The sequence below is a fragment of the Leptosomus discolor genome, chromosome 22, assembly GCF_034619465.1.
Source record: "Leptosomus discolor isolate bLepDis1 chromosome 22, bLepDis1.hap2, whole genome shotgun sequence".
Taxonomy (NCBI): Eukaryota; Metazoa; Chordata; class Aves; order Leptosomiformes; family Leptosomidae; genus Leptosomus; species Leptosomus discolor.
The window spans coordinates 8,097,405-8,110,087 of NC_141412.1; positions in this window are offsets into that span (position 1 = coordinate 8,097,405).

Genomic DNA, 12,683 nt, shown 5'->3' on the forward strand with positions numbered 1-12,683 from the left:
AGGGTGTTTTATAGCCAGGCTGTGTTATTCTTACCTGAAACTTGCACGTGCTTTGCAGACAGTGAGTTTATCACCGGCAACCCAACCAACTTGTGTGTCTGTTGCCTTGGTGGCACCCAACTAATCTCGAAGACAACAGGAGAATCGACATAAAAGAATGTTAAAGGTCTGTTTTCATATGTAAGGTTAGGAGTGACGTCACTGACTTTACTGTAGTTTTGTATATAAGACCCAGCTTTATTTCTCCAAAGCCGTGCTAGCATTCTGGAGTTACCACCTCGCACCCTTTTCTGTGCAGAACTGGAATTAAACCAACATCTGGACTCTGTGGTTGTCTGCCCTTTCCACAATGGGTAAAAGAACCCTGATTTGGGGACAGCAGAACCTCCAGGCCAGCAGAAGAAAAGGCTGCTGAGCATCAAGGAGTGGGGAAGCTGGCCAAGGTGTACCAGAAGGCCAAGAGCAGACCTGAGAGCTCCTGCAGCTCTCCAGAAACAGGCTGCGGCATGGACCTCCCTGCTGGCCCTGGCGACGAGCCGGCTGCCCTCAAAAACGCCAAGCCGGCAAAACGGAAATCCCACCTGTTGGCCAGTGCCATGTCACCGCCACCGGCCAAGAAACTGGTGCTCTCTGCGTCGTGGCTAAACCCCAGCCAACAGCTGAAGCCCACGCAGCCACTCGCTCACTCCTCCCCCCTCCCCCTGGGACAAGTAAAACTTGTCATTGAGGTAAGAACAGTTTAATAAATAAGTAAAATAAAATAAAATCATGACGATAATAATAAAAAAGTTACTAACATTAATAATAGTAACTGTAATTAAATGGAATATAGCAAAGAGAGAGAGAAACAAAACCCGAGAAAAGACAAGTGGTGCACAGGGCAGTTGCCCACCACCTGCTGACCAATTCCAGAGCAGTGATCCACCCTCCTGGCCAAATCTCCCCAATTTCTCTACTGACATGGAACAGACGTTCTATGACCCTTTCACCAGTTTGCGTCAGCTGTCCTGGCCATGTTCCCTCCCAGCTTCTTCTGCGCCTGCTTGCTCAAAGAGCAGGGGAACCTGAAAAATCCTTGACTTAGGATAAGCCCTCGAACTCTCCTGGTTTTGCAGAACACGGTCTGCCAAGGCCACAGCACGGCGGGAGTCTGGCGGTGAGGTTCTTGCTGATGTGACGGTGCTGACGCCTGTGTCTGCCCCACGATATGCAGCCCCTCTCCAGCCATCTGCCTCAGCAGAGAGCAAATCCTGGGGAGAGCAGCTGGCAGCAGAGATGCGGGCTCCCCGAGCTCCTGCCAGGGCGCGGGGACGTGCTCCCGCCCCCTTCCCAGCAACTCCCCATGGGCACAGCGGTGAGGCTGAACCCATCCCTAGGCCGGACCTGACCAACCTCCAGATTCACTCTAGAGTGGCAGGACCTCAAAATCTTGGATGGAGCACCTGCTACGTACGTTCACCCCTGGGGATTCACTAAATCCAAGCCTACTGGTGAAGCCATTACTCACAGGGGTTGTTCCATGTCGTGGCCATTGCTCGTCTCGGGAACAGAGAGGAAAGCTCTGGATGACAAAAGCTGCCAGGACTCACTCCAGAAACGGAAGACCAGTGCTAGAAGATCCCCATCACCTAATTGCATAGAAATACTTCTGGCTTAATTAAATCATTATTGAAAATGTAACACATCCACCAGCAAAACACTTTCAGTGGTAGTTTTAGCTGCTGCAGAGCTGCAGGCTGATGACCTTACACTCACTGTCACAGGACCAAAAAAACGCACAAGTGGCAAACAGGAACTCATATCTACCTAGCTTTATAGGTAGAAGAGCTCAGCCTACAGCTCTGGAGGTGTAGACCAGCCTAGACTTAGATCCTGAGTCTACCTACTCGATGACCTGTCCACAAAGTCAAATCATAATTACCTTTGAAAGAGGAGGGAACTGGGAGGGGAAGGGGGAAGAAAAAAAACCAAAATTGCTGGGAAGAAAATGGAAGTAGAGGCACACAATTAGAAGAGGAAGGAGCCGAGGTATCCTGAAGGCCAGCTCAGCCCAACTCACTTTTGCTGGTGAAAAGCTGTGCAGCTTGGAGGGAAAAAACCATACTTTGGTGCTGGGATGCGCACAAATGCCTGAGTTCTGACATGAAGCAGCAGAAAAACCTGGACACGGCTGCTTTTCCCTTTCTTCCTATCTGCAGGCATCTTTGACTTCTACATTTGCCTGAAGTCCTCCCAGACTAACAGGGATGTGGCCTCTGTCCAGTTCATGAGCCAGTGTGCAGGTGTCTGAGCCGGGGTGAGGTGGAGGAGCCTGGAAAACAATTAATGGACGAGGCAAGGGAAGAAGGTGTAGTGTGAGTGGCAGCTGGGATTCACTGACGCCCTGTTTCGTGTCTGGATCAGTGTTGGCCTTGGGCATGGACTAACCCCAGTTGAGAGCAGGAATTCTCTTTACTAATCCTGGGAGTTTGAGGGCTGTTCCTGCCCTCTCCTCCTGGTGCGACCTGAGCACATGACTGCCCTGCCTGCTTTGGGACCTCGGGGTGAAAAGGAGAGAGGGACTCGTGTAGTTAGGGGGTCTCTAGGGGTGCCCTGGGTTTGCTTTGCTGCTCACTTCTGTGCTGTTTCCTGGGCTGTTCACTGTGTGGGTGCCTAGAGAGGCAAACGAGGCCCTGAACTAAGTTTCTGGTTCAGGCTTTCCTCTTACGATAAAACACGCTTCCATTTTCTCATCGGTAACAGCCTGAAAGATCGACGCTGAAGCTGCACGTTCCTCTTCTGACAACAGCGTGTTTTCACAACAGATGGTTGTGTTCAGTTGATCCTTACCAGCTTTGTGCGTAGGAACACAGCAGAGCAATGTTACTGTGTGGGCACCATGTATGTGGATGTCCGGTGTTCTGCATATTTGTGACTGATCTTCTTTTTTGAGACACGAAACCCTTGATATGTACTGCCAAGGACAGAACAAAATGCGCAGAACTGATAAAGCCAGAGGTGCCGATCAAGGAGGGTGTGTAGGTTAGCACTAGTTTTAAATTTTCTCAACGGTGTTCTAGTTAAAAGCCTTGCCTTAAACGATTGAGACGAGCTGAACCATTGGGTATTTATCATCCTTGCGCAATTCTGTATTGCTTCGGACTTTACCAGCCATACTCATGGACTCTGGGCCTGTCCTGTAGTGAGCTCAGAACAGAAATTCAGGACAAAAATGTGTGATTTTCTAAAATTCTTGTGAGATGGAAGGCAACCGCTGGCTGCATACAGGTGGGAATACACAGAAATAGGCAGCGTCACTCAGAATGAGGAAGAGCGGTGTGGGGACAGCCGCAGTGTGACAGTTGTGGTGGCCACGAGCAGCACAGCATGGGTTTTTCAGGCAGCAAGGCCGGCTGGCAGGGTGGGTGAACGGCTCCTCCCGAGCGTGGAGATGGGCATGGGAGAAGCCAGGGCTGTTCTGTCAGTGTGTAGCAGGGGACAGTCGGAGGAAGCTGCTCTCAGGGCCTGTGACAAGGAGCTGTCGTCTCGGTACTCCCGGAGGGTGATGGTTCCCAGGGAGCGGAGCTGCCGGGCAGGGGCTCCAGCTCGCAGTGTGTTATGGCTGAGCAGAGCTGTGGTGGGTTTGCAGGGCAAGGTTTTGGTAGTGGGGGGGCTAGAGGGGTGGCTTCTGTGAGAAGCTGCTAGAAGCTTCCCCCGTGGCCAAGGCTGAACCCCTAAGTGGCAGTGGTGGCACCTCGGGGAGAATGTCTTTAAGAGGAGAAAAGGTTGATGGGCAGCAGCAATTGCTGCGAGAGGGAGGAGCGAGAAGATGTGAGAGAAACTTTTCTGCAGCCAGCAAGGTCAGCGAAGCAGGAGGGGGAGGAGGTGCTGAGGTGCTGCGGGTGCTGGAGCAGAGATTCCCCCGCAGCCCTTGGTGAAGACCACGGTGAGGCAGGCTGTCCCCCCGCAGCCGAAGGCAATGACTGCAACAGCACAGGGCCCTTATCAAGAGAGGGTGATTGACGTTGTCAGTATCTCATTCCTGTGGGGGTGCCACTCCCCTGCCCGCTGCACAAATGACTGCAGGCGGAGAGAGGCGCTGCCAAGCAAACATCCAACTCTTTAATGGGTTGGGAAAGAACGGGGGATCTGGGAGAGGGCTGGGGATGGGGCAGGTGGGGTCAGGTCTCCTATTGCAGATCGTCTCTGCACATCGGTGGGGGGCGGATTGGTGCAGGAGCCGTGTGGCATGAGTAGCCGTACTCGTCGGCTATCTCCATGTCGATGCGCCTCTGCAGACAGAATTGCACCCGGCCCTGTGCCATCTGCAGGGCCGCCCGCTCCCACTCCTCCTGGGCCAGCTCCCGCTCGGGCCACTGCTCGGGTGTGACGGGCACCGACGCCTCCTGCTCCTCCAGCAGGGTGGGCGTAGCCATGAGGGTCCCCCTAGGGACAGCATGGAGCTGCGGGAGGGCGCAGCAGCTGTGGCGGCTTCTGTGGGTTTTGCCCCTCCATGGGCGACAGGCGCGGCCAGCTGGGCTGCTTGTGTTCGGCAGCCTCCCTGGTGCGCTCCTTGCCACTCGATGTCACCGCTGGTGCCGTCTCCTTCTTGCCATCAGCTGGGGGCTTGGAGGCAGCTGGCCGCATGCTGGGGCATCTTGGGGCCACCAGCAGGGGCTAGGGGACCCAGGGGGGCGCCTGGGGGCCGGCCTGGGGCTCCAGACGGCGCAGTTGATGCTCTACACCCACCGGACTCTTTGCCCCAGTGGGTGGAAAATCCGGATGGCTTCCAGCAAGCGTGCCTTCAGGTCGGTGCGGGGCGTCCTCAGCCCCCCCAGGGCTTTGTCCTTCTTGGCCAGTGGTGAGCGAGATGGGCATGGGGCGCTTTGTCCCTGGGTGTTCCCAGGGCTTTTGGGTTGTTTGGGCCCCAAGGTGGGAAGAGTGGTGTCCTCAGATGCCCTGCGCTTGATGTCACCCACTTGTTGCCTGCTGCTCCCTGCCTGCTGCTTGCTGCCACCCACCGCCGCGCCGCCCCTGCCCGGCTGCCCCTCGCACAGGGCTTTGGAGTGTTTGTCAACCTGGCACGCCACCGCCTTCTTCTTCTTCTTCTTCGGTGGGTCGTCGTCCTGCGAGGAGCTCTCTTGCGTCTTGGACATGTCGGCCGGCGCAGGGCGCTTGGCCTGCTTGCCGCCCGCCTCTCCCGCTCTGGGCAGTGCCTGGCTGGAGATGACAGCCGGCAGCAGCGGCAAGCGGCTCACAACCTCCTGGGGCTGCCACTGCAGCACCTTCTCCAGCTGCTGGGCCGTGCAGAGCGGATCACGCTGGGGAGCTGCTGTGGAGCTGGCCAGGGGACTGAGCAGTGGGAAGCACAGGGGGCTGAGCCAGGGACTCTCCAGGGGACACTTCAGGGGGTTCTTCTGGGGACTCCCCACAGGACAGTCTTCAGAAGTCTTGGGAGAACTCTCCAGAGCGCTCTCCTTGAAAGCCTCCAGGGGACTCAGCGGCAGGCAGATGGGGAGGTCTGCCACTACCCCGTTCCGCTTCTCCTTGGGGTCCTGCAAGGGGCTGGCCGGCACCCCCCAGAAGGGGTCGGCGTCCCCCAACATCGCCTCCGCCAGGCTCTCCTTGCAGCAGCTGCTCTCCACCGCGTGCTCAGAGAGGTTGGGGAGCTCCTGGAGGAAGGCGGTCAATCCAGGGCTGTCAGAGATGTCGGAGGCAGTGTCGAGCCAGGCCAGCATGTGGTTGTCGGTGGTGTCCTCTGCCTGCTCAGGAAAGGCCATGGTGAAGGTGGATGGCCACTGCTGGGGCAGATGCACAGGCTTCCCTGGAGCTGGCCCTGCAGCTGAGAAACTCCAGGAGTCTCCTCCAGCCTCCAAGCTTCCTCCTTCCAAGCAATTCCAGAGGCTCCTCCTGGCCTTCCTCTGAGATGTCTTGGGGCTGCCCCGAGCCAGCTCTGTCCCGAGGGCGAAGCCAGGCAGTCTGGCAGCAGGACACGGGGGGATGCTCCTTTCATCCTGCCCCGCAGCATTGTGACAGCTGCGTTGCCAGGTGTGGGCACTGTGACATGGGGGCCCCCCTGCGCAGCCCCGCCTGCCGCTGCCCTGCCCGCCGCTCCTCTGCCCAGCATCCTTCGGAGGAAGGCCTTTGGGGGAATGGCCCCGAGGCAGCCCCTGTGTGCCCAGGAGGCCCAGGGGGCTGTCCTTGCCCTTGGTGGCCATGTGCTGGGCACAGCTGCTGGGCGGCCCCGACGCCTCCTCTGCCCCTCGGCTCCCAGGGACAAAGCCAGTGCTGCTGCTCTTCTCCCCAGCCAGGGCAGAAACCCACCGTGCGGCCCAGAGATCCCCCTACCCGCCGTCCCCTCTCTGCGCCAGAGCCAGTGGCCATGAGGCTGTGCAGTGGGGAGGACGGGGGACTTGATCTGGGGGAGACAAACCCTTGCTCAGAGGCGCAGCGGGGGTGGTTTCGGCAGCCGCAGCCCCAGCGGAACCGGAGCCAGAGGCTGGGCTGACGGTGCCAATGGAGCGCCATGGAAACAGCAGAGGCTTTGGTTACCCTGGGGTGGTGGAGACATTGCTCCTTTTCAGGCCCAGAACACTGGGGTCCGTGCCCAAAGCACGGCGAGGCAAATGGCGACGCTTCCCAACTGTAAAGGCAGCCCTTGGCTGCTGGGTGTGTCACATCTCCTTTTCCCCATGAAACCAAGCTGCACAGTCGGGGTGAAAAACATGTTCAGCTGCAGAGCTCATTTGTGACTTTAACCTTTCTGAGATTTTTTTTTTTCAATTCCTAAAAGCAACTGCGAAAAACAATCTTCTGGCACACGTGTTGCAAACCTGCAGCAGTAAGAAAAACTTCTCTACACACAGTTAGATAAGTAGAGACGTCTTTTATTAACGATGCACAGAGGGGTCCAGTCTCTGCCCTGTTCCCCGGACACTTCAGAGAAACTGCCCCAGGAGAATCATTCCACATCAGTCCCACACACTAGCCATTTCCATCTCTGGCCCTACAGCCCAGCTCTGAGGAGGGACCTTTGCTGCATGGCCAACTCTGTCCTCCTCCGGGACTCAGTGATACCCAACTCCCCTCTCATTATTTGTAAAAAAGGGATCCAGTTGCCTACTGACACTCATTGCACACCAAGTCCCAGGGCTTTGCTTCAGTCAGTATATAAAAGTTCATCTCTGCCACTCCTCCTTCCGCACACTCCTCCCTGTTTCCAGTGTGGGTCCTTTCCATGGGATCCCACTGTATTTGTGCTCAAGGCTATTTCTTGTTCATTTCATTCTGTCTTAATTTTCTCATTTTTTTCTCACAGAAATGTTGTGGTTTGAAGGGATGTCTGGAAATCATTTAGTCCAACCCCCAGCCAAGGCAGGGTCAGTTGGAGCAGGTTGCTCAGGACCATGGCCTAGGTGAGTGGATGGAGACTCCATCACCTCACTGGGCACCCTGTTCCAGTGGTTGACCACCCTCACAGTCCAGAAGTGTTTCTTGGCTTTAGATGTAATTTCATGTGTATATATCTGTGTCCATCACCCCCTGTCTTATCACTGGGAACTCCTGAGAAAAGTTTGGCTCCCTGGTCTTCATGCCCTCCCATCAGCTATTCCTACATATTGATAAAATCCCTCCAAGCTTTCTTCTCTAGGCTGAACAGTCCCACATCTCTCAGCCTTAAAGTCTACGAAAGCTGCTCCAGTCCCTTCAATCAGCTCTGTGGCCCTTTGCTGGACCTGCTTTAGTAGGTCAACAGCTTCCCTGCCCTGGGCAGCCCAGCACCGGACACAGCACTCCAGGTGTGGCCTCACCAGTGCTGAGCCGAGGGGAAGGGTCACCTCCCTCCACCTGCCAGCAACGCTTTTCCTCATGCAGCCCAGGAGGCTGTTGGCCTTTGCCACGGGGGTGCGATGCTGGCTTTAGGCTCAGCTGGTCCTCTGGGACCCAGAGGTCCTGCTCTGCAGAGCTGCTCTCTTGCCGGTTCACCCCAGCAGGCTGTCCGCTGCGTGGCTGGATCACAGGCTGTCCTCCCCCAGGGACTGTCTCAGTTGAGACGGAAAAAGCCACAAGGCAAAAAAACCTTTTTGAAAGCCTAGTAGCACCAAAGCCTTTATTGCCTGTACATTTATACTTTCTTTCCCCTTAGCTTTCCCAGATGTGTTTCTTTCCAATTGGTTCAGAATTGTTATACAATCTTATTTGTTATTTGCGCAGTTCATCATAACTCATCTCTTCTGCCAAAAGGACATGCATGCTTTGTCTTGTCGTCGACAATTTCTCAGGGCTTGCTTATCGTGCAGCTGCAACTCTTCTTACTCCTGCCTGTTCTCTAACGGGTAGACCGGAATCCTCCTAAGGTAGAAGTCGTCCTGTTCAGGGGCTTCAGTCCAGCTGAGAAACCCCACAAAACCTCCTCTAATATAACAGCACACCACTACCACCATAACCTGCGCCCTGCCACGGCCACCTCAGCCCTGCTGTGGCTCTAATTGTCCCTTCTCAGACGACGTCTGGCTACCAGAATCTTGCGATTTCTACATGAGTTTGGCAAGGGGCTCTTCTGTGGCGAGGGGCTCTCGTGTTGCTTCTTCGTCTGCTTTTCTAGCCAGCCAGGCTGGGACATTCCAGGCTGCGGTGGGGGCAGGTCCATCCCTGTATTGCAGCATGGCTCCCAAGTCTCCCTGGTGACAGTGGTGGACTCAGCAGAGTGGCTGAGGAGGAAGTTGCTGCTTGGTGGCATGTTGCTGCCTGCAGGAGCCCCCGCTGGGGTGGCCGTGTCAGAGATGCCGAGCCCTTCAAACTGCCTCACCATGTCCTCGTAGTCGGGGTCACATGGCGTCAGCACTGGGGGGGCGGCCAGGGGTGCCCCCCCTGCCGGAGGTGCCCAGGCTGCGGGGATGTTGCTGCCTGCAGGAGCCCCCGCTGGGGCGGCCGTGTCAGAGATCTTGAGCTTTTCAAACCGCTTCACCATGTCCTCGTAGTCAGGGACATATGATGTCGGCACTGGGGGGGCGGCCAGGGGTGCCCCCCCTGCCAGAGGTGCCCAGGCTGCGGGGATGTTGCTGCCCGCAGGAGACCCCACTGGGGTGGCCGTGTCAGAAATGCTTAGCCTTTCCCTCCACTTCACCATGTCCCTGACAGTGGTGGGCTCTCCTTCTTCACCTTGCCCAGCCGTGGCTCCTCCTCCTTCTGTCAGGCTGGAGAGCAAAGAGGGTGGTTGCTTGAGAGGTATGTCTGCCTGACGTACCATCTCCACCTTTACGCCGCGGTCCCCAGGCTCATCTGAACACAGCTCTGGAAAGAAAAGGCATAAGGGATGACACGTGCTGGGCTTGGTCGAGCTTTAAAACTCGTGACTCTGCCCAATGATTCAGCAGGACAAACTACATGCCAAGAACGTGCAGCAGGAGGACTCCTGTGAAGTAAACCGGCCAAAACCTACACCCCGGCTGAACAGGGCCATTGTTTGGATCTGTCGGCCCTCTGATGCCGTGTGCTCTGCAAGCCCTGCTGCCCTCCTCGGGAGGGACTCGTGGCAGCTCTTGTCACTGTGGCTGAAATGCTATGCCAATGGAGAAAGACCTCAGTGCAGCTGCCTCAGAGGGGCCCCAGCAGCGGCACTGTTCACAAAGCTCAGGCCATGTCTCATGAGCACCTGCATAGAGCAGAGAAAGCAGCCCTGGCTTGTGTGCCAGGATGTGCCCCGAAACCTGAAGAAAGGTCAATTAACCTCTGCAAAGGGTCACCCTAATTTGCCCTGTTTGTTAACGTTCAAAGCCGCGACTCCCAGGATGGGATAAGGGCAACAGTTAGAGCAACGCAATCCGAGGCGATGCTCCCAACTGCACCATCAACTGCCTGTTCGAGGTGCATCTGGATCTACGGGCTTTGAGTCGGACATGAACTGAAAACCATCATAGCCTTCTACCTGTCTGCACATCGGTGCGCTCTCTGCCGTCCTCGGGCTCCGGCGCTTTTGACTCCAGCTGCACCTGTGCTGGCTGCGTGGCCAGGTCTGTCCCGTGGACTTCTCTGTGCCTTTGAGTCTGAGGACACTGATGTAGGCTCACCTGCATAGGCGGGAGGAAAAAAAAATCCTTCCCAGGTTCCTTTCCGTATCTCAGCGGTACTCCTTCTCCCCAAAGGTCAATGACGATGATCGCCCTTAACCCCACGGACTTGCAGTTTGGGGCCCTGGACCTGAGGAGGGAGTCGTGGGCTCTGTGCCCCACAGGGCTGTTCGCTCCAAAGGCTTGCATTGTCCCCTTTGGGGTGACACTGGCCTCGGGACCTGCCCCACAGGGCATCGCCCCAGCACCCTTCTCGGCTGCTCTGTGATCCCGGAAAGCCATAGCCGGGCACAAGCTGTCTGCGTGGTGCACAGGGGACACAGGCTGCCCATCTGTGCTCTCCACCCCTGCACTGGCGATTTCTGCCCACACGCCACCAGGGAGAAAGGGGCCTGAGTCTTGATGGCTTCCCACCCCAGAAAAGCTTACTCTCCTAAGGCCTCTCCCACCCATACACACCGCCAAGGTTGGAGAAATGGAGCCACTGCTTACTTCTGCCTGGCACCAAACCAAAGTCTCGATGGTCCTGGCAGTTAACGTCACCGGCTGGAGAAGAGAAGAAAGGCCAAGTGAGAGAAACTCCTCTGATGGCCTCTGCTAGAAAGCAGAGTCCCTCTCCTGAGCTGTCTGGAACAACAAGGACACTTACAAATCTACAGAAGCCCAAGACCGTCAGGAGGAGATTCATCGAGGGCAGTGCGGTCACTCGCATCTCCTGGGCTCCGCTCCTTTGCCTGCGCACGGGGAATGGACAAAGGAAGAGCTCAGTGTCACTGAACCCGGCTTTGCTCTCTCCCCTGACAGCTCGTCCCGCACCATTTGCGTCAAACCAGCTGAAGAAGTGCAGGCACGGAAGGAGCAAGTGGTGACAGCCGGCTTGTCTTGGCCTTAATTTACCAACACAAGGCTGAGAACCCGGCCAGCGCTGCCCCTCAGCTGCCCCAGCAGCACGTGTACCTCTCCCCCAGCTCTCAAGCTGCCTTTCAGCTGCAGCCGCAGCATCCTACCCACTGCCACACTGACGCCAGAGCTTTGCTTCTCCAGCGGGGCTTACCTGAGGAGAGCGTCCAGCCAGAGCTCTTTCATTTCTTGCGAGCTGCAGAGGAGAGGAGAACAAGTGTCACCAACTGGGTGCGATGCTTTTTGCCGCACAGGGGAAAGCCCCGACCTCTGGGATCAGGTTCGCCTCTCAAGGGGTGACATGTTCTTCTAGAAGACATCAGGCTGACGCCTCTGCTTCCCCCCACCACCTGAGGGCCCCTTTCCCTGCCTGCAGCTGTGCCTCAGTCCCAGCAGCTGGAGTACATGGACAGCAGGGCTGTCCTCCCCACATCATCCGGGAAGGGGGCTCGAGCCGAGTCCTGGGACCTCCTGCCACCCTGACACCAGGAAGACCTAGCCAAAAAGCGGCTCCTCCCTTCTTCTTGGGCCTTCCCAAAAAGAGGCTCCCACTGTGCCCTGGAGCTTAGGGACTGACAGGGGCCGAGCAGGGGCAGTAGGATCAAGTGTCTTTCTGCTCTCTTTGCACAGAAGAAGAATGTCAAAGCCAAGAAGGGTCTGCTCGCCACCGAGCCTCGTCTCTCCAGGAGTCCCTTTTGATCCTGCAGCTCTACAGCCTTTGGGATGCCCCTGGGCTGAGGAGCACCGTTGCAGACACGGGGCTTCTACAGAGCGGGAAGTGACAGCCCAGCTCTGCCAGAACTGCACTTGGGCTTTCCTGGGATGGAAGGGGATCGGTCGACTCTGTCTGCACACACACACCCCCTGCACCCAGGCCACGCTTGGCCTCAGCCCTTTGACAGTGCATGCCTCAGGCACGGGCTGTTTCCAGAGGGGAGAGGGTCAGATCCAAACACAACCTGTTCATGCTGCAAAAGCAGAGTGGTGCCCCTGCTGTCCCTCCCCACCCCCTGACGTGAGCCCGAGGAGCCAGCTGGGGTCTGAAGGGGAGCACTGGGCCAGGCAGCCCAGCGCCTTTGCCACATGTCATCGCAACTCACCCGAAAGTGACCGTGTGGAAGCTGCTGGTCCAGGCGAGGATGAGGGTACTGCTGCAGTCCAGGCCCAACTCTGTGTCTTCTTCCGCACACCCGCACGCCGCCTTCTCGCTGCACAGCACCCACAGCTCACTGAGATGCACCTTGTGCTTCAGCCAGAAGATGCTGCCACATCTGCAGCCAGGAAGAGCAGAGGTTGATGGTGAGGTTGCCTTCTGGGGGCACAACTATGGCAGTCCCCCTTGGGAGAGCCACTGTGCCCAGGCGGAGCCCTGGGAAGGGCAGCCCAGAGTGGCCGGTCGCACAAATCGGCAACATCCCCGCTGCTGGGGAGACATCTTGACTCTTAGAGCGCTGGTTTCTGACCCTACCAAGGAAGCCTCCCTGGGATTTTCTCGGCCATCGGACCGAAGGCAAGCCTGAGAGGGCTTTGCCAGATGTCTCCCGAGGGCTGGCGTTGGAGGCAGGAGTTGGGAAGAGCGAGCACCGGCCTCTTCTCTTCTTACCTGAGCTTGGCAATAGCAATGGAGTCTTGGAAAAGCAGGAGGTGTCTCCTCTTTGTCCTCCCACGCCGGGTCACCTCCACGCACTCGCAGCGGAGGAGCTCGGGATGCCGTCGGGACACGAGGGCAGCCGT